Raw genomic sequence first — 22,485 nt, 5'->3', positions numbered from 1 at the left:
TTGGACACATGAGAGACGTCTGACTGAAAAGGATTGGGGGTCCTGCTCAACATAAAATTTTAAGTGAGTCAGCAGTGTGCCCAGCCAGCCAAGAAGGCCAACAGTCCCCTAAAGTGCATCAAGCAATTTATTGCCAGCTGGGTGGGAGAAAGGTTTGTCCCTCTTTGCTCTGCATTGCTACTGCCTCACCTGGAGCACTGGGTGCACTTCTGGGCAATGCAGAACATAAAGAACATCAAACTATGGGAGAGTGTGCACAGGAGGGCACTGGAACTGAGAGATCTGAAGTTCAGAGTTTCACTGGGATTGACTGCTTGTTCAGACTGGGCCCTTCTCACACCCCACATCCTGTGATGAGACACAGGGCACATGTGGGATATGAACTTTAACAGCATCCTTGCACCACATGCAAATGCTTTTCCCAGTGCTTCAGTGTTCCACCACCCATTGCTTTCAACATAGTTTTCAACACCCCATTGTATCTTTTAATTTTACCAGAAGCTGGTGCATGGTAGGGGATATGATAAATCCACTCAATGCCATGAACTTTGGCCCAAGTATTTATTAAGGGAATTTTTGAAATGTGTCCCATTATGAGACTCAGTTCTTTCTGAGGTGTCATGTCTCTATAGGACTTGTTTCTAACAGCCCAATATTGTGTTTCTGGCAGTAGCATGGGGTACTGCGTATGTTTCAAGCCACCCAGTGGTTGCTTCCACCATGGTAAGCACAAAACGCTTATCATTATGAGATCCTGGCAAGGTGACATCATTCACCTGTCACTCCTCCCCATATTTATACTTTTGCCTTGGCCTTCCCCCCAGAGAGGCTTCATATTCTTGGCTTGTTTAATTATGGCACATGATTCACAGTCATGAATAACCAGTGCAATAGCATCCATAGTTAAGTCCACCCCTCAGTCTCTAGCCCAATTATATGTTATGTCCATTCCTTGAAGGCCTGAGGTCTCATGGAACCATCAAGCTTGAAATAATTCACTCTTGTTCTGCCAGTCCAAGTCTATTTGAGCCACCTCAATTCTGGCAGCTCGACCTACCTGATGGTTGTTTTGTTGTTCTGCAATAGCCCGACTCTTGGGCAAGTGTGCATCCACGTGACACACCTTTACAATCATATCTTTTTTTTTGAACAGTTATGTTTTTCTACAGTTCAGCAGCCCAAATAGGTTTACACCTCTGTTGCCAGTTATTTTGTTCCCACTGCTGTAACAACCCCCATAAGGCATTTGCCACCATCCATGAGTCAGTATAAAGATAAAGCATTGGCCACCTCTCCCGTTCAGCCACATCTAAGGTCAGCTGGACAGCTTTTACCTCTGCAAACTGACTTGATTCTCCTTTACCTTCAGTGGCCTCTGCGACCTGTCGTGTGGGGCTCCAAACAGCAGCTTTCCATCTCCGATGCTTCCCTACAATATGAAATGATCCATCAGTGAAAAGAGCATATTTCTTTTCATTTTCTGGTAGTTCGATGTATGGTGGGGCCGCTTTAGCACATGACACCTCTTCTCCTGGTGATGTTCCAAACTTTTTATCTTCAGGCCAGTTCATGATCACTTCTAAAATTCCTGGACGATTGAGGTTCCCCATCCGCGCTTGTTGTCTAATCAGTGCAATCCACTTGCTCCAGGTGGCATCGGTAGCATGATGGGTGGAGGGAACCTCCCCTTTCAACATCCGGTTCATCATTGACAGTCGAGGTGCCAGAAAGAGCTGCATTTCAGTACCAGCTACTTCTGAAGCAGCCCGAGCCCCCTCATACGCGGCTAAGATCTCCTTCTCAGTTGGAGTGTAGCACTCTTCAGACCCTTTGTACGCTCAGCTCCAGAATCCCAGGGGTCGGCCTTGGGTCCCTCCTGAGGCTCTTTGCCACAAACTCCAAGTGGGACCTTTCTCTCCAGCGGCAGTATAGAGGATGTTCTTTACATCCTGTCCAGTCCGTACTGGCCCCAGGTCCATGGCACAGGCTATCTCCTGTTTAATCTGTTCAAAAGCCTGCTGCTGCTCTGGGCCCTATGCTAAATCATTCTTCTTCTGCATCACCTGATAAAGGGGGCTTACAATGAGGCTGTAGTTTGGAATGTGCATCCTCCAAAAGCCCACTGCACCCAGGAAAGATTGTGTCTCTTTCTTGCTAGTTGGTGGAGACATGGCAGTGATTTTGTCAATCACTGTTGGGATGTGATGAAATCCATCCTGCCTCTTTATACCTAAGAACTGAATTTCCTGGGCAGGCCCTTTTACTTTGCTTCACTTAATAGCAAAACTGGCTCATAGAAGAATTTGAATTATTTGCTCTCCAGCACAGCAGCACTCAGTGGGGGTGTGACCTCATTCAGGCCACGGTAGTCTACTGTCAGCCTCCATTCTCCACTGGCTTTACGCACTGGCCATATGGAGCTGTTAAAAGGTGAGTGAGTTTTACTGATCACTCCCTGATTCTCAAACTGGTGAATCAAATCATGAATGGGGAGCAAGGAATCCCTGTTGGTGCGATACTGCCGTCTGTGCACTGTCTTTGTAGCAATCGGTACCTGCTGCTCTTTTATTTTTACTCGTAGCAGCCTCACAACAGACGGGTCCTCTGACAGGCCAGGCAAAACAGACAGCTGCTTAATGTTGTCCATATCAACAGCAGCGATTCCAAAGGCCCAGTGATACCCCTTAGTATCCTTGAAATGCCCTCTTCTGAGGTATCCTCAATACCAAGTATGAATGGAAACCCTGGACCACTCACATAGGATGTTTTTTCCAGTCTTTACCAGTGAGGCTTATTTCAGCCTCCAACACAGTCAATTCTTGAGAGATATCCAGAAATATGGATTGATTCTGTCCCTTCATGACTGGAGGGCATTAGGGTGCACTGTGCACCAGTATCCACCAGTGCCTTATATTTCTGTGGTTCTGATGTGCTAGGCCATCAAATCCACACAGTCCAATAAACTCTATTATCCCTTCCACTCCCTTGAATGAGGGCAGGGCCCCTCTATTGGTTACCTGTGATAACTGGAGCAGCCGTACTGGTGGTTGGACTGTTTTGTAGTTCCCTCACCCGTGCTCATAGTACAGGAGTAGGCTGGTCATGCCACTTCCTCGTGTCTTCTCTGTGGTCACGTAGGTAACACCACAAGGAAACACGTGGTGCAATTGTACTGTTGTTCCTTGCTCAATCTGGAAAGCGCTTGTGTCTAATAGCTGAGAATTTTAATGATACACATGAAGGCTTTATGGTCGTTAATTTCTTTACGATCTCTCGCCTTCAACTGAAGCAGCAGCTAGGCCAATTACCAAGTGACACCAAAGAGATGAAGTGGCAAAATGGCAATTTATTGAAACAGACACATCCTTATATAACCTACGCCTTTTTGTCTACACCCACTGTATTACACTAAGATTCTTCCAGAATATGGGGAAGGGCCTGTCACATCTCAACAAGCTACCGTCCCAGCTGTCCCAACAGCGAAGAAACCAGGTAACAAGAGATTCATTCTGGTGCCGTGTGAACTCCTTTCTTACGCCTTCGATTTCAGTCATCTTCAGGGATCGACAAACAGTAACAGAGATTTCCTCCTCATCACTCTCTTCTTCATGACACTTTTCCTTTTTCCTTTCTCGGTACTTATCCAGACCTGTCACCTGGATCTTCTGTTGCCTCCTCCTCCACTTCTTTTTTCCGTTCTAGACGTGAGGACACCCATTTCCATTTCTTGCCTTCCACAAGGGCAACTGATATTGTTACAGGTGCCTCCTGTGACTGATCAAAATTGACTTGGGGATTTCCCTTTTTGGCTAGAACCTCAGCTCGGAAATTCTCTCTTTTTGGAACAGTGTTATATAGAGCACGGTAAGCACAAGCCAAGCCCCAAATAAGTCATACCCCTTAGATCTATCTAGGCTGCGCCATCCCTGACTCAAATACTGGCTTAGTTTCTCGGGATCCCACAGGTGTTCAAGAGTTAAATCCCATGACATTGCGGGCCCCCATGTGTTGGCGAACCTGAAGGCAAAAGTCAGCGTTCTAGGACAAACAACCACACACCAATATAGTTAAATATAGCTGTGTCCATCTATTGCCTGAAGAGCCGTACTTTTATAGCAAACAAACAAGGGTGTTCAAAAATCGCACGTACTAATTGGAAGAAAGCTTCTGCAATAAGAACCCTAAAACCCTGCTTCAAAGCCACGAGCCTTTCACTCTTTTGCTAGAGGTGTCCTTGGTTCTCATGCTGTTTATCCTGCTCTGCAGCTGCTGCTCTGTAAAGTGCTTATCTTGATCCATGGCTGCTGCTCTGTAAAATTCTTCTTGTATTACAACAGAATGGCAGTTCCCTGGGGTCTCCAGCACACCCCCAGCCAGCTGGCAAATGCCACTGAGGACCTTTAGGAAAGACATGCCCTGGGTAGTGACAATGTTCACTGGACAACTGTGAGCCCCACAATGGGTCTCGTACCTGTGTGCCATCTTCTGAACACCAGTAGCACGGTGTAGATGCAAGGCCCAGCCAGGCAAAATCAAAACATGCTTCTGGAAGGGGATCCTTTCTGAAGAGTCGTTACACTAATGAGAGGACCACAAACATTCACTCAGCGAACTCCAAATCTCTGTGCCTTTGCAGGCCTAGGGTCTTGTTTGGTTCACAGAGACATGGTGGGTTGATTCTCAGCTCTGTACTGTAGCAAATGGGGTACAGATTCTGCATGACGGATGGGCAAGGAAGAAGAGAAAAGGCTGCTGCCATCCATGAGAGGGCACTGAGCTCTGCCTGGGGATGGCAGAGGAGCCAGCTGAGAACTGATGGAAAGGGCTCAGAGAGGAGAGCGGCAGATTCTGTTCCTTGCTTCCTGATCAGGAAGAACAAGAAGAGGGGACAGGCAGGAATCTGAGTTACAGCTGGAATGGAATTGTTTTCTTCAGACTGTCTGCTGTGGTGCAGTGTTTTGGTTCTAGGAGAAAACCATTGATAACACTCTGATGTTTACAGCTGCTGCTAAGCAGTGTTGTACAGAGCCAAGGCCATGGTCAGTGGAGGGCACATGGAGCTGGGAGGGAACAGAGTGAGGACAGCTGACTGATAGTGGCCAAAGGGACGTTCTCTATCAGCTGACAGCAAGCAGAAATTGTATTGAAAGGGGTGGGAGTTCATCTCAGTCTCTTCACTGCCCAGGGTCCAGCTGAGCATCAGTCTGGTGGTGCTGAGCAAGTGCTTGTGCATCAGTTGTTACATACAATTCCATATCAACGGATATATAGTGATAACTATTACTCCACTTCTTTTATCTCTCTTAGTAAACTGCTTTGTTACATCCCAGAAGTTGTACTCTTTTTCCCAGTTCTCATCCCCATCCCACTGGGAATTGGGCAGTGCACAAAGCACTGTGTGCTGCTGAGCCACATGTTGGGTTCAACAACCACTGTCATTTTGGTGCCTGATGTGAGGCTCCAAGGGTTGAGATAGCAGCACATCTGTCCAGAGCGGACAGGGCTTTGTGGGAGCTGGAGAAGTGCAGGCCATGGTGCTGATATGTGTGGATGTGCTCCCTATGTGTGGAGCTTGTTGAGTCTTCTCATGAAGCTTCACTGCACAGCTCCTTACTTGGTGCTTGGATGCTGCATTAGGGTATTTATTTTGCTATGCTGTTTGACCTCAGTTTGTACCACGATAAAATTGGCAGCTGACAAAGTGAAGTTTTGTGCACATTCAGCTCAGCGGTCATCTTTGGGTTTTGGAAGTAATATTGTCCATATGATTAGGAATTACACAATTTACATTGTCGCCTCTGTGAGTCCGGGGGTGTACTGGATATTGTGTTGAGGGACATGGTTTAGTGGGAGCTATAGGTAATAGGTGAACGGTTGGACTGGATGATCTTTTAGGCCTTTTCCAACCTTGGTGATTCTATGAATCTATGATTGAGGTTAAACAATTATTCAGGAATATCAGTGAGAGATCTGCCCCAAGGTGAGAAGGCTCTGCATGGCAGAGGGTGTGGGACGGTCTGGGCAGCTGCCTGGAGTGGTGGGCACCCCCAGGGCTTTGGAACTTCATCTCCGAGCAACTGCAGGATCCTGATAAACTGGTAGAATATTGGGGGCAGGTCTGCTGTGGCACTGGTAACCCCCAAGAGGCACAAATGACTGCAGTGCTGCAGCCTCTGCAACTCCTGGCACAGACCATGCAGCAGCTCCAAGGTTTTGCTACACGTCCTGCAGTTGCTCCAAGCTCTGGGCAGATCCCTCTGTCACTCCACCCCTCATAATGAGCTCTGCAGTTACTCCTGCTACGGGTCCTGTAGCTGTTCCAAGTATGGTAATAAGAAAATGGTACAAATTCCTCCCAAGGAAGGAAGTACAGCCCAGCGGTGGCTCCAACCCCTCCAATGAGCCCAGTGGCTGCTCCAACATAGTCACAGGTCCTGTGGTGGTTCCAGCTCTGGCAATGAACTCTGAGGTCACTTCAACTCCTGCAACAGCCCGACAGCCACTTCAGCTCCTACAGTGAACCCTGTGGCTGTTAAAACCCCTGCAACTAATCCTGGACTTGCAGACAGATGCGCATAGGGATTAGTTCATATATGTTTGCAACTGCATATGTTGTATATGTGTGAAAATACACTAAATATATTATATATGTATAAATACATTTGTCATAATTATTATCCTTTTCTTTTTCTCTTTGTCTCAACCCATAAACCTTAAACCACAGCACTGCCTTGAGATGCTTACGGATCTCCTTGGGACTATTCAATCTGATCTGGTCACACAGTGAAGAGCACCTGAAGATCTCAAGGTTTTCTCAGGGAGCAGCTCCTGAGGTATATTCCTTACACCAGCTTTGGAAGAGGCCTCCCTCCAGTTCTCTGGTCCTGCTCTAAAGGGGCCCTCTTGTTATGGCAGTGCCAGCAAGGAGACCAGCTCTGACAGACCTGTTCATATTGCCGGCTACTGACTGCAGCCCTGGATTGCTGCTGTAGAGGCAACAGGACTGTTGTGAGACACACAAGACCTTCAGGACTGCACAAATGAGAGGACTCAAGAGCACTGCAGCACTGGTAAGAGCACATGAATGAAAAGAGCACTTTGTGCTGCTGTCTGTGGCTGTACCTCCCCAAATCCAGGCAAAGTAGGAAGAAAGAAAATCTAAGTAAGTCTATTTTGAAAGCTTTTTAGGTATCTTATAACATATTCAGGGAATCTGGTTCCATGTTTACATGAGCTCTTGGAGTGAGAAAATGGAAATTAGGTAGGAAAGAATTTAAATACATTTTTATTTATAAGTTCAATAACATTTTTTTTTTGCACATTCCTATATCTCACATAATCAAACAGACAAAGATGCATAAAACATAAAGAACCACCACTGGGAATCCTATTGAGGAAGTTGTGCATTTTATTGTAGCTGGAATAGTGCTTATTGCAACACCTTCCTGAAAGCGTGCTTGATCTCCCTGTTCCTCATGCTGTAGATAATAGGGTTTAGTGTTGGAGGAACCACTGCATACAGAAGTGCCACTGTCAGATCCAGGAGTGGGGAGGAAATGGACGGGGGCTTCAGGTAGGCAAAAGCACCAGTGCTGAGAAACAGGGAGAGCACGGCCAGGTGAGGGAGGCACGTGGAGAAGGCTTTGCGCCGTCCCTGCTCAGAGGGCATCCTCAGCACAGCCACGAAGATCTGCACATAGGACACAACTATGAAAACATAGCAGCCTACATCTAAACTGATAGTAAAAATGAGAAACACAACTTCCCTGAGATTTGATTCTGAGCAGGAGAGCTTGAGGATCTGGGGAATTTCACAGAAAAACTGGTTGACAACATTGCCTTGGCAGAGAGGCAGTGAAAACGTACTGGCAGTGTGCAGCAGGGAATTGAGAACCCCAGTGCCCCAGGCAGCTGCTGCCATGGTGGCACAAGCTCTGCTGTCCATCAAGGTCCCGTAGTGCAGGGGCTTGCAGATGGCAACATAGCGGTCATAGGACATGATGGTGAGAAGGGAATACTCTGCTGAGAGGAAGAAGGAAAAGAAAAAGAGCTGTGCAGCACATCCTGTGTAGGAGATGGCCCTGGTGTCCGAGAGGGCGTTGGCCATGGCTTTGGGGAGAGTGGTGGAGATGCAGCCCAGGTCGAGGAGGGCCAGGTTGAGGAGGAAGAAGTACATGGGGGTGTGCAGGCGGCGGTCGCAGGCTACGGCTGTGCTGATGAGGCCGTTGCCCAGGAGGGCAGCCAGGTAGATGCCCAGGAAGAGCCAGAAGTGCAGGAGCTGCAGCTGCCGCGTGTCTGCCAACGGCAGCAGGAGGAACTCGCTGATGGAGCTGCTGTTGGGCATCTGCTGTTGTTGGGCTTGGAGTCCTGCTCAGAGTGCAGAAGATAATGACAAGTCCAGACCATTCTCAGACACACTCCTCCTGCTATAATATGAAATGTTTTTATTCTCTTACAACAGTGTACATTTAGCACCATTACTTGCATTTAATTTCATGTATTTCAGCATTCCTTAAGCAGAAGCAGCATATGGAGCTCTAACCTTCCTTTTATTTTCTTATGCCTTCTCCCTGGATATTTTCATCTGTTTTATGTCTCATATCTTTACCCCAAGTGCTCTTAGAGCCCCCTGCCCGAGCTTCTGTGGCATTCAGTTTCAGTTAGAAAATGCTGCCTGTTTGTAGGATAAGTGAATTATTCATGCCTACAGAAAATGATGATAATTCCATCCTTCGAGAAAGGGGAGACTGAAAGCACATCATGTGTGAGTGTTCACAAAACAAGCAATTGATTGATGAAAAATTCTCAGAACTCTTATTGCCCCTTTTAGATTTCTGACTCCAAACCTCTTTGCCTCAGAACAGGAAATGGAAACCACCTGCCTTGGCTCTCCTCTTGCAAAGTGCCCTCAGAAACATTCCGTTGTGCAGTGGAGCTGTGATCCCCTGCCCCAGGCAGCAGCTGTGGCAGCACAAGCCCTGCCGGGGGGCTCCTTCCCCCCACCCGTCTCCCCGCAGCACCCTGGGCAGCTCCCCGGGCAGGCTGAGTGCTGAGCCTGGCAGGCGGCAGAGTCCCATACCCGGCACACAGCCCCTGGGGCACAGCAGGGACCCTGCTCTGCAGGACAGCCCTGGGCACCCGCCTGCAGCCCCGGCTGCACAGCCTGCAGCCGTGCTGGGACATGCAGCCCTCAGGGCTGTGATTTCATACTGCAATATGGAAGCCCTCAGCTGGAGCAGAAGGCTTTTTCCACAGTAAAGAAACATGCACTGCCTGCATCCAGATCTGCTATGGGATATCCCAAATTAAGTTGACCCTCTATGAAAAGCAGCTCATGGTCTGCAGTGAGACTTACCCTGTCATGGTCTGTGAGCAATGCTCCTGCACAGAGCTCACAGCCCACTCACACCACACACATCCTGCAAGCTCTCTCCCGTTTCTCTCCTCTCCTTCTGTCACCTGCAGGCTGTGCTGTGCACAAGAGCTGCTCCTGGGCACAGCTGTCTCTCTGCAGCCCTGCACACTTTTATGAGCTCCCTGTGTCCCAGGAGCCTGGACAGGCAAGCAGCAGATTGTGTCATTTTTATCTTTCCAACTTGTCTCCCCTGACATGTCCCTGGGTCCTCATGCCCAACAGCTCCTGAAAGACAACAGCATCATGACTGTGCTTTGAAATTCGCTCAATTAACCACCACATGTCCAGTGGTCAGTGACTGATTGGAGACATATGGGGAGTGCTCCCAGAGATCGTTTGATGAAACAATAAGGGCAACCAGACAAGGAAGGCGAGGTTTGGACTTTCCCTGTGCAGGGCAGTGATCCAGCTGAGGCAGTGCAGGAGTCTCATCCCTTGACAGAAATCCTGGAGATGAAATGGGATTCAGCTCCCTACACACCCACAGGAGCTGGGATTCCTCTGGTTCAGTTCAGAAGTGCACAAGGAGTTGCCTGCATGTGAGCTCCTGCTCTGAGTCCTCGGACCTTCAGCTGGGAGGCAGCTGCTCACACACAGACACTGGGTGATGCCCAAGGTGCCTGGGCTGCTCCTGATGTGTGCCAGTGCTTGTAAACCATGTGGGAAATCCGTGAGATAGACACCACCTTCCTGGGCATCAGCCGAGGGCCAGAGAGGGGATAGCACCTGTCATCAATTTATAAGCAATGAGCCGATAATGTTCCAATTAGAAACTTTTATTAATTGTAGCGGGTAAAACAAAAAGGCAATTCAGCGCTGGGCGACAGGGGAATCATCGTTCCTCCAACTGCCGCGCCTTCCCGTCCCTTGCAACTTCTTTTGTAAGGTCCATCCCGAGCGTATTGTCCTTTAATTGGTCGGTCGTGATCGTGCCACTTGGTGTGTCGTTCCTTGGTTGGTCCTTCCGTGAAACTTTGTATCCATCGGGGCGCGCTTTGCCTGTAACTATGCAGAGTACACAATCTACCCATAAAATTAGAGTGTTCTGCAACCCTTGTGGCCTCCATATTCCACCATCACATCCCGGTCCTAATGAACAAGCACTCCACCACAATGCTACCACATCCCGGTCTTAATGAGCAAACATTTTATCACAGTCCCCCCTTTTCTTTTATTGTACTATTTTGTTTTGCTCATTAAACCGTTTTAGTTCTTGCCGACTCCTGGGCTCTTTTTCTTTGTTCTAACTGTTTTCTTAGTTCAGCCATTGTATCTATTGCTACCCCCGTTTGATCAACGTAGGTGCAACATTGTTCTTTAAGAGCCACACATAGTCCCCCTTGCTGCAATAGGAGAAGATCCAATCCCCTTCTATTTTGTAACACTACTTCTGATGGGACCACTTAAATGGCTCATGTGTCTGTACCTCTGTACCCCAACCCTCATTAATGAGACTTAATATTATTATCAATTGAGCTAGTTTTAGATAGGCAGTTTTCCCACTGCAGTAGTGAGTCTTTAATTGTTCGGGGGAGTTATTTCCAGTCTTGGGGTATCTTCTGGATCCTAAATCTTTGGATTCATTCATAATGGAGCAGACCCCTCCACATGTTTTATCTCCTCTGCCTTGCCCATCGACTTGGTTGCCTCGAGCCATGGGGTGTATAATCTTCTCGGCAGCAAGAGTATTCTTCAGGAGGGGCTGGTTTTGCTTCCCTTTTAAGTGGGTCTTTGGGGTACTGCACCCTATTCTTTTTCCCACTGGTTATACACTTAAGTGATGCTGGTAAGGATCCAAATTCACCCCCAGGTTTACCCCCTTCTATTAAAATTTCCACGGCCCACTCTGAAGGCTAATAACCAATTTGTGTATCCCTGTTCCCGCAGTGGGTCCACTACCTTTCTAAAACATATCCCAACAGTTGCATTCACAATAGTCAAAATATTCCCTTCTACATTAAATTCTATACTGATACGTTTATACAATCATTGTTAATTCATGTTCTCATTTTCCTTGACGGAGGGTTTCGTGACAGTTTTACTTTCAAATCACCCGCTGGACTAGTGACTCTCCATTCGTGATTTTGTACTGGACCCTTAACACGACTAGCATGTGTCCATCCTTTTTCAGCAGTTCTGATGGCAGTATTGGTAGTCAATAATACCAGATAGGGACCTTCCCAGCGAGGCTGCAGTGTGGTTTCTCTCCAGGTCTTTATCAGAACCCAATCTCCAGGCTTTATTCGATGGAGGGTAATGTCCAGAGGGGGTCTTTGAGTCAATTGTCCCTTTTTCCACAATTCCTGTTTATACTTCATTAATTCCGTGATATAAGCTTGAATGTTCTTATCTAACACCCCCGGGTGATCTTTAGGGGTTCCTGCATCATATGGCATCCCGTATAACATTTCGAAGGGAGATATTCCTATGTCAGCCCGGGGCTGGGCCCTAAGGTTTAAGAGGGCAAGGGGAATGCATTTTATCCATGAGAGCTTAGTTTCTAGTGTTAATTTGGCCAATTGCTTTTTTAGTTCCCCATTCATTCTCTCTACTCGCCCTGAACTCTGTGGGTGCCAGGGAGTATATTCTTCCCATTTTATTCCCAAGGCTTCAGCTATATTTCTAGTGATTCTTGATGTAAAGTGTGGTCCTTGATCTGAATCTATTACTTCTGTTACCCCATACCTAGGGATGATTTGTTCGAGTAATATTTTTGTTACTACCTGAGCTGTTGCTTTAGTTGTGGGGAATGCCTCTACATAATGTGTGAGGTGGTCTATTATGACTAATACATATTTATATCTTCCTACTTTAGGAAATTCGGTAAAGTCAATTTGGACTCTAGAAAATGGCCTAGTGGCCAAGGGTCTTCCCCCCATAGGCAGTTTTCTTTGTACGGCTCTGTTTATCTTTAAGCACGTAATACATCCTTGAGTAATATGTCTAGCTAAATTATGTAGGCCTATACACATGTACTTAGTGGCAAAATGATCTATTAAAGCTTGGCTTCCCCAGTGGGTCCGTTCATGCAACTGGGTCAGCACCTGAGATGCTATTGACTTAGGCAGTACCTCTCTCCCGTCAGCTAAATACCACCTCCCTTCTGTGTTTTTAGTTATTCCCATTTGATTCAGTTTTTTGTTCCTCCTTCGGTGTAAACGAAGGGGCCTCATCATGTGTCAATTCTTCCTGCCTCTCCTGCCTCAGGACCAATTCCCTGAGGGCAGCTTGCTTAGCTTCTAGGTCTGCTGCATTATTTCCTCTAGTCTTGTAATCGGTCCCCTGTTGGTGTCCTCTAAGGTGTACCACCGCTATCTTCTTTGGTCTTCGTAGGGCCACTAAGAGTTGCTTTATTAATTCTTGATGTATTAAGTCCTTTCCTTGGGAATTTATCAATCCCCTTTCTTCCCAAATCTTCCCAAAGGTATGTATTACCCCATAACTATATTTGGAATCGGTATAGATAGTGCCCTCTTTTCCCTGTAATCTTTTTAGTGCCTGTAAAACAGCATACAGCTCGCAAGCTTGAGCTGACCAAGTGTTACTCAAGGGTCCTGATTCCAATACCCGGAGGGTCTTTCCATCTACTATTGCATAACCTGATCTTCTCTTTCCCTCCACTACTCTAGAGGATCCATCCACAAATAATTTTTCCCCTTCTCTTAATTCTTCTTCTTCTAAATCTGGTCTGATTTTTGTTTGTTCTTCTATCGTATGTAAACAGTTATGAATGAGTCCCACATTTTCGGGTTTTCCATATAAGAATTCTGCAGGATTCTGGAGACTTGTGGTCTCCAGGGTTAAGTTAGGGGCTTCCAGTAAGATACCCTCATACTTTAGAAGACGAGAATCAGATATCCATTTTTCAGCTTTTTGTTGGAGCACATTTCTAATATTGTGGGGAGATAGTACCTTTATATTGCTGTTAAAAGTAATTTTCCTGGCTTCTTCTACCAATAACGCACACCCAACAATTGCTTGTAAGCAAGTGGGCCATCCTCGGCTCACAGGGTCTAATAATTTTGACAAATATCCAACGGGTTTCTTCTTCCCTGCCCAATCCTGTGTTAAAACCCCATACGCTGTACCACTGTCTATGTTAACGAATAAATAAAAGGGTCTTTTTAAGTCAGGCAGGCTCAAGACAGGGGCATTGATGAGATCCTCCTTCAGCTTTTGTAGATTCTCTTCATCTTGTCTATCCCACTTTATTAATCCATCGGTACTGAGCTTTTGATATAGGAACTTTACTTTACTGCTATAATTTTCAATCCATTGTCTACAATATCCCACTAATCCCAGCAATTGTCTTATTTGTCTCTTATTGCTTGGCGACGTCAGGGACAATATTCCTTGTATCCTTTCAGGATCTATCTTCTTTTCTCCTTTACTCAGGTAATTCCCTAGATATCTAACCTCCTCTTCCACAAATTGCAATTTCCTTTTTGGTACTTTAAGTCCTTTCAGTCCCAAAAAGTTCAGCAATTTAATACTTTCTTTCCGAACCTTTCCCTCATCCTCTCCAGCAATTAATAGATCATCTACATACTGTATTAATTTGGTATCAGGATCTAGCTGATACTCTTGCAGGATCTGTTCTAGGGCTTGCCCAAACAAATTAGGGGATTCTGTGAAGCCTTGGGGGAGTACAGTCCATCTTAATTGCTGTTTTCTGTTAGTATCTGGGTCTTCCCACTCAAATGCAAAAAAATCGCGGCATGTCTCATCTAAAGGGCAAGCCCAAAAAGCATCTTTTAAGTCTATGACACTATACCACAAGTTGTCGGGCCCTAATTTACTTAGCAACGTATAGGGATTAGCTACAACTGGGAACCTAGATACAGTGCGCTTGTTAATTTCCCTCAGATCATGAACCAACCGATATGTTCCATCAGGTTTCTTTACCGGTAATATAGGGGTATTAAATGGGGACATACAGGGTTCCAGTAATCCTTTGCTCACTAATCTATCTATTTCTGGTTTGAGACCCCTCCTTCCTTCCAGGGAAATAGGATATTGTTTTATTTTTACTGGGATTTCAGGATTCTTGATTTTTACCATGAAAGGGGGTATTTTTAGTTGTCCCACACTCTCGGGGGTATACCAGACATCAGAATTGATCTCTTGTTCATCCTCTACCCTAAGAGGGCAGAGTTTGATTCTCAATTCTTTATTCTCTACTTCTAGTCCTATGCCTAATGCAATAATCAGATCCCGTCCTAACAAATTGAACTCCGCTTCAGGCAGTATCAAGAAATCACCCAACCCCACTTTGGACTCTGCTTCTATCATTACATTTTTAACTATTCCTACTGTAAAAGGTTCTCCCTTTGCTCCTATTACTTTGGTAGTTTCCCGGGAAGGTTTGCATCCGAGGGGGATCTGTTGTATAGTAGACCTTTCTGCTCCTGAATCTACTAGAAACTCTACCTCCTCAGCTTGGGGACCAATTTTCAATTTTATCAAGGGCTCCTGTTGTTTCTGGGTCCCCAATATATAGAGCCCCTGACACCCCTAGTCTTCTTGGAAGGACTTTTCGTCTCTCATTCTAACCCTGCAGTCCCTCTTCATGTGTCCCTTTTTCCTGCAATAATAGCATATTCTCTCCTCCTCCCTGTTTTCAGGCTTCCTAAATTTTTGCTGTCCTGGAATTCGATTTTGCGTCCATCCCCCCATTTTCCTTTCCAATTCCCTACTTTCTCTGACCGCTGCTACCATCATCCTAACCTGCCTATTATGTCTTTCTTCCTCCCTTCTTACATATACCTTCTGAGCTTCCCTCAAAAGTTCATCAAGCCCCCGATCCTGCCAATTTTCTATCTTTTCTAGTTTCTTGCGGATATCTTCCCAAGCCTTAGCTACGAACTGTGTTTTGAGCAGAGCCTGGCCTATCGGTGTATCGGGATCCAATCCTGAATATAGTTGTAAATTCTTGCGTAACCTTTCTAGCCATTCAGTGGGTGTTTCCTCCTTCTTTTGTCTTTCATTAAAAGCTTTATTTATATTCTGACCTCTTGGGACTGCCTCCCTAATGCCCTGGATAATGATAGTTCGCAGGTCCTGCATGTGAGTCCTATGATGTTGATTTTGATGGTCCCATTGCGGATTCTGTAAGGGCCATTTAATATCCGCAGCGGGCCCGTGGGCATGTTGAGCATCCCAAATGCGCATCCCTGCACGCCTAATCATACCTCTCTCTTCTGCTGTGAACAGTATACTTAGAATAGATTGTAGTTCCTCCCAGGTATAAACATTTGGCCCTAAGAACTGATCTACTCTGTCTGCCACCCCCAGGGGATCTTCTAGTATATTACCCATTTCCTTCTTAAAATCTCTAACATCCCCTGAATTTAAGGGCACTGATATAAACCCCATCTGAGGTTGTGGACCTCCCATGGGCATTTCTCTTAAAGGGTAGAGGTTATTTTGTCGTGCCTTTGCCCGTGTCACAGGCCCTCCCCCTTCTATCTTTTGTACTTCCCCCTCTCTCGAATCCATCTGCCCATGATCCAACTGAGGAGGAGAAGGTAGGGGAATTGCTGGTGGTAAAGCATATGGTGGGGGTCCCACTAAGGCCTCCTCTTCCCTTCGAGGTTTACGTTTTTCGACATCTTTTTCTGTTCGTGTCAAATTAAAAATGGGGACTCCTAAACCCTCTGGGCGAGTGACCCATACTGCTGCATAGTCACTTTCTTCTTGATTGAAAGGGGTTTTGGAGTTTACCCTAAAATTTAATTGCTGTTGTACCCAATCTTCATTAGAACCATACTTAGGCCACCATACTGCCGGGCCAATTTGTTGTCCGCTCCAAATTTCTACACAATAATAAATCATCTTTGCCTTATCTTTATTTCTTGTTCCTGGATAGTGCGTCCAGGCACTTAGCATGAACCCTAGAGGTGAGTCCTTAGGAATGGGTGGTCGTTTAGAAGGGGTGGATGGTTTAGTTTTACACTGCCCCATCTCGTTCTTTACTTCTTGCTCTCTTGTTTTATTCAACGTCTGTAGCTCCCCCTAGTGCCCGTAGCTCTAGGGGAACACCTAATAGTAATCATCCCTAGTGCCCGTAGCTCTAGGGGAACACCTAATAGTAATCATCCCTAGTGCCCGTAGCTCTAGGGGAACACCTAAATAATAATCATCCCTAGTGCCCATAGCTCTAGGGGAACACCTAATAGTAATCATCTCTAGTGCCCGTAGCTCTAGGGGAACACCTAATAGTAATCATCCCTAGTGCCCGTAGCTCTAGGGGAACACCTAATAGTAATCATCCCTAGTGCCCGTAGCTCTAGGGGAACACCTAATAGTAATCATCCCTAGTGCCCGTAGCTCTAGGGGTTGTGGTGGTGAAAGGGTCCCGCTTATACCCTGTACCCACCCTTCGGCGTGCCCTCACTCAGTGTTGCATTCACTCGCTTCCCCCAGGTCGTGGCCCACGCCCTCGCGGGCAATGGGAACCGCACTACTGTGGGGTCCACACTCGCTCGGGTTAGTGCCGGCTGCCGGCCCCCCTTCACAAGCACACAACACTCGCCACACGCTGGATTCCCAACCCAGACCGGACTATACTCACCTGTCCTGCGTCTTCGTCCAGACTTTCGTGCACGAAATTTAAAGGGTTAACCGGTTTTTCCTTGCCTTTCTGTTTTAAATTTCGGATCGTCGGCGGGAGTAGGGCAGGAGGATAGGAGCCGAGGCCGCCTATTTAGGCGGGGCGCCCCCTCAGGCTACTCATACCTACGCCAGTATTCCCGTCCGAGTCATGGCGCCAAATTGTCATCAATTTATAAGCAATGAGCCGATAATGTTCCAATTAGAAACTTTTATTAATTGTAGCGGGTAAAACAAAAAGGCAATTCAGCGCTGGGCGACAGGGGAATCATCGTTCCTCCAACTGCCGCGCCTTCCCGTCCCTTGCAACTTCTTTTGTAAGGTCCATCCCGAGCGTATTGTCCTTTAATTGGTCGGTCGTGATCGTGCCACTTGGTGTGTCGTTCCTTGGTTGGTCCTTCCGTGAAACTTTGTATCCATCGGGGCGCGCTTTGCCTGTAACTATGCAGAGTACACAATCTACCCATAAAATTAGAGTGTTCTGCAACACTTGTAGCCTCCATATTCCACCATCACATCCCGGTCCTAATGAACAAGCACTCCACCACAATGCTACCACATCCCGGTCTTAATGAGCAAACATTTTATCACAGCACCGGCTGTCTGGTGAATTCACTCACAGCTGCAAGTGCAGCACAGGGCCTTCAGGAAAGCCATGCCCATGGTGTGACCATGTTGCTGTGTCAACTCCAAGGCCCACGATCAGTCTAATGTTTGTGTGCCACCTTCTGCACACTGATTCTATAGATTAGCTATCCAGTCAGGCTATGTCCAGTGATGCTTTCCAATTAGGATGTTTACTTCTGTGGTTTTGCACTAATGCAAACACCAACACACAAGAAGCTAGAAATCTTGATAGAGCTGCAGGCCTGAGCTCCTGTTTGGACCATGGGGACACAGTTTAATGGCTTCCACAACTGCACTGTAGCACAAGGGGGATACCGAGTCTTTAGGATGGATGGGCGAGGAGATAAAGAAGGGTGAATGCCCTCTGTGAGAGTGCACTGAGCTCTGCCTGGGGATGGAAGAGCAGACAGGTCAGAGCTAATGGAAATGGCAAACAGAGGAGACCATCAGTGTCTTTTCCTGTCTTCCTGATCAGGGAGAGTAAATGGAAGGTGCCCTCTGCAGACAGATGGGAATCTGATGTTGTCTGTCCCTTGTCCCATTTGGTGGCCTTTGTCACTCCATTATCTGCAGCAGGGACAGCACAGCAGGGCATGTGGCATCCAGCAGATCCATGGAGAGCACAGATGGCAGCTTCTTGACCAAGCCATGGAGGAACCAAAGAGGAGAAGTGCTCTGCTGGATCTCATACTCTCCGGCATGGAAGGACTTGTGGGAACTGCGAAGGTGAAAGGGGCATCAGGCCACGTGCAAGATGCAAATGAATCTCTTTTTATTTATTTTGAGGCTGTAAGCTTAATAGTTGATCATAAATGTCAATAAAACTGAAACAAATAATTGAAAACAAAGATGGAAATCATTGAAATTGTGTTAACCCTTCTCAACATGAAAAATTTTCATGAGTCTTGTTCCATTTTAAGTTGTAAATATGAATCTTTGAGGTGATTTGATGTCTTTTTTTTTCTGTTACTGAAACTACAATGTTTTCCAGAACTGTGTTCGCTGGACACAAATGTCTTCAGATTCAGAGACACAGACAGCGGTGCCAGTGCCAATGCCCTGTGACTATAGCCCGGTGCCCAGCACTACTCTTCCCTGCTGCCTATTTGATGTGTCTCATCCTCCAAGTTTTTTCAGCTCTCCTAAATAAATGGCCATGGTTAAGGGCATGTTTTCAGCAGGCCATTTGGGCACACACTACTCCCACTGCCCTCCAGATTTCTCCATCCCTTGCTCTTTGTTCAGTCAGATACCTCCCAATTATCTGTCTGATTTCTGACTTTCAGGGGGATTACTGGAATTTGTTCCATCTCCCCAAATTCTGAGAATCAGTGAGAATGTGTTAACCCGTCTCAATGTGTGAAATACTCAGAAGTCCTGATCAATTTTAAGTTGATACCTCTCAACTACCTGGCTGATCTATCCCAGGGAGATTACTGGAATTTGCTCTATCTACCAGAGTCTGATGGCCTCTGTTGTCAACTGTGATTCAATCTATCCTATCCTACCTCAGAATAAATCATTTCTTTTAAAAGTATTCCATATGAAAGACAAACTTCAATAGATGCAGCTTGAACATGGCATGCAGTTGATCACTGTGTTTTACTGTTCATTCAATTGCATCACCTTTCTTTCCATTTGCTGGCCAGATAAAAAAGAGAAATCTTTCCTTTTCCATGTGTAGCTGGTTCTCTGAGGAAAGCCAGTGGGAGTTGGTGCAAAGCAGTTTTAACACTGAGCGGATGAATGCAGAGGAGAAGAGTGATGTGAAGAAAAGTGATGCAAGTCCCATAGGTCCATTGTGAGCAGAAATTGGGTGGGGAGGTTGAGAAGGACCTTTGTCAACACAGTAACAGTACAGAACTCACTGGGACATCCTGGATTGGTATCAGTTGCACAGTGCTGCTTTAATGTCTTCTTTAAACCCAACTATAAATAAATAGACAATAAATTTATACTGGATTCTTTAAGCTCTCTCCAGATATCCCTCCTTTTTGCTGAACAAGTTCTGATAACCTGAAGAAGATAACAAGATGGCATAAGGCACAGGAGATTCTTTAGGTTATAATGGTCCCAGGGTGCATTTGATGCTGAGTTCATCAGCCTCTAGTGCAGAGAGAAGTTTGCATAAAGTGCTCAACAAGACAAAGTCAGAAGTAACAGTGAAGTTTCTTGGAGTATTAATGGGCCCGCTGAGGAACATTACCAAGTAAGCTTCCCAAGGGACTTGTTAGAGAAGATAACTGGAAGCCATGACTACAGGCAGGCAAAGGCACTGGCATGCTAAGAAACCTCTCCTTTGCCTTACGAAGCAGACAGGTCAAGCCCTGATTGCAAGACCAGCGGTAGAGAGGTCCTGTCTCTCATGTTGGCTCCTGGCATTTCCTGGGGCAATGGGTTGGAGTTTTGTATGATGTTAAATGAAAGACATGGGGACAGAAGATCCCAGGCTCTACATGTGGTGCAAGGACGCTGTGAGGTTCATGTCCCATATGAGACCTATGTTTCATTGCAGGATGTGAGCAGGGATGTGAGAAGGGCCCAGTCTGAACAAGCAGCCAATCCCTGTGAAACTCTGAACTTCAGATCTCTCGGTTTCAGTGCCCTCCTTTGCACATTCTCCCAGAGTTTGAAGTCCTTTATGTTCTGTGGTGCCCAGAACATAGTGAGGCAGCAGCAATGCAGAGCAGAGGGATGATCCTTTCCCTCACCCAGCTGGCAATAAGTTGCTTCATGCACTCCAGGGGACTGTTGTCTTTCCTGGCTGCCTTGGCACACTGCTGACTCACATTCAGTGTGATGCTGACCAGCACCCCAACCCTTTCCAGTCAGAATCCTCTCCAGTGTCCCATATCCAGTCAGTGTGTATGTCCAGCATTGCCCCTACCCAGGTGCACAATCAGGCACTTGTTCTTGTTATACTTTATGCACTTGGTGCTTAGTACCAACTGGTACCCACTTCTCTGACTTGTCCACATCTCTCTGCAAGTCCTCTCCACCCTCAGTGGAGGCAACAGCACCTCCTCATCTGGTCTCATCAGCAAACTTGCTCAGAACGTCTTCTAGTCCTGCATTCAAGTCATCTGAATAAACATGAAAGGAAAGTGGCCCCAAAATGGAACCCTGGGGACCAGGGACATCTACCAGCCTGATGGAACCCACTGACTATAATCCTTTGGGACTGACCTACTGGCCAACTGCTCACCCACCACATTGTGTTTCTGTCTAGCCATATGCAGAACATTCTGTCCAGAAGGTTGTTGTGAGAAACAGTATCAAAATCTCCACTGAAATCCTCAAGGATTACATCAACTGGCTTCCCTTGGTCAACTAAACGGATAACTGTGTCACAAAATGAGCTTAAATTAAACAGGACCTTCGCCTCACAAACTTGCGTTGGCTGCGACCAATGACAGAATTGTCCTTCAGCTGTTTTTCCATAACTCCCACCATCATTTTCTCCATATTTTTACCAGGCTCTGGACTGACAGGTCCATAATTGCCCATGTCATCTTTCTTGCTCTTCCTTACAATGAGACAACATTTGCCAGCTTCCTGTCAGCTGGCATGACCCTAGACTTCTATAGATGCAATTGAAATGAGAGCCCAGAGCACACTAAGTTTTCATCATTGAAAGAAAGTAGATGTGCCATAGCTTTGCAATGCCTTGAACTCCTGAGTATGCCACAGATGGAGCAGAGGGGAAGATTTGCCTCTTCGGTAGTGAACTCATTCTTTTGGTAAGCAGAATAACACTACCTGATACATGGGGACTGTGTCTCTGCTCTGCTCTGCTCAGCTCACAGGGCAGCGGTCTGGCAGGGTGTTGCTCTCATGTCAATGCAGGTAAACTCACTTTAATCCTTTTTCCTCTGTAAATGCTTCCTCTATTTCTATGCTCAGATACACTTCCACATTCCCTCAACTACACTTTCATATATCATTAACAATTACACTTTCTTATACCATCAAAACAGTTTGTCAAAACGTACAGTTCTTCAGTTCACATAAACTCCCTTAATACAGTCTGTATTCTTCAGTTATAAACACTGTGCCACAGAACCAGCACTGATTGAACCACCTCCCTCACACACTTCCTCGCAAGCAGTACATAGTATTACATAAATGGGTTGACATTCATTGGTTGGGTGGAATGTACACCTCTCCTCAGGACAATCTTACTAATCTACAGAGTACAAACTCCTGTCTTCTTACATACAAGCAGAAAGTACATATGAGTGGACAGACAACACAGTCTTTCACTTTGTCCGTGTCTGGCCATTTCCCTCACAGGAGGAAGGAAACATGGATCGGGACTCGGCACTCACCCTGCAGCTGTTCTGTGTCTCACTCACACCACACTCACTCTGACATTTAGATCAAAAACCATGGTTTATTCATACTACACAATGCTGACAACGTTTTCTAGCTGGAATCTTAATAACACTCATACTCTGGTCGACCAGTTGCAAACGTTAATGTTTTTCCCAGAGTCGGCTTGACACACGGTACCAAACACTTAAAGCAGATGATAATATTGAACATACAACCCATAAGCCCCGTGATTACACCTTGGAGAACCCAGGCTACCATTTGACAGGCTATCCACTATATCCCATACCTGTAGGAGAGACCAACCTAGGTCCCTCCTATTGTCAACCACCTGGGAGAGAGTACTTGTTCTTGTTTCCATTCATATGACATACAGTTCCCTTTCATAGGAACTCACCCAAGGAGTCTTCCTACCCCAGCTGGCAACCAAAGCCATGAGCTCACCTCCCTGGGAGCAGCACGTATGGCTGTAAACTGTGTAGGATGTCTCCTCAAGACAT

Source organism: Coturnix japonica, unplaced genomic scaffold, assembly GCF_054131305.1.
Source record: "Coturnix japonica strain WE unplaced genomic scaffold, WE-NBRP24 Scf041, whole genome shotgun sequence".
Classification (NCBI taxonomy): Eukaryota; Metazoa; Chordata; class Aves; order Galliformes; family Phasianidae; genus Coturnix; species Coturnix japonica.
The sequence above is the reverse complement of the archived record's forward strand: the minus strand, read 5'-3'. Positions refer to the sequence as shown.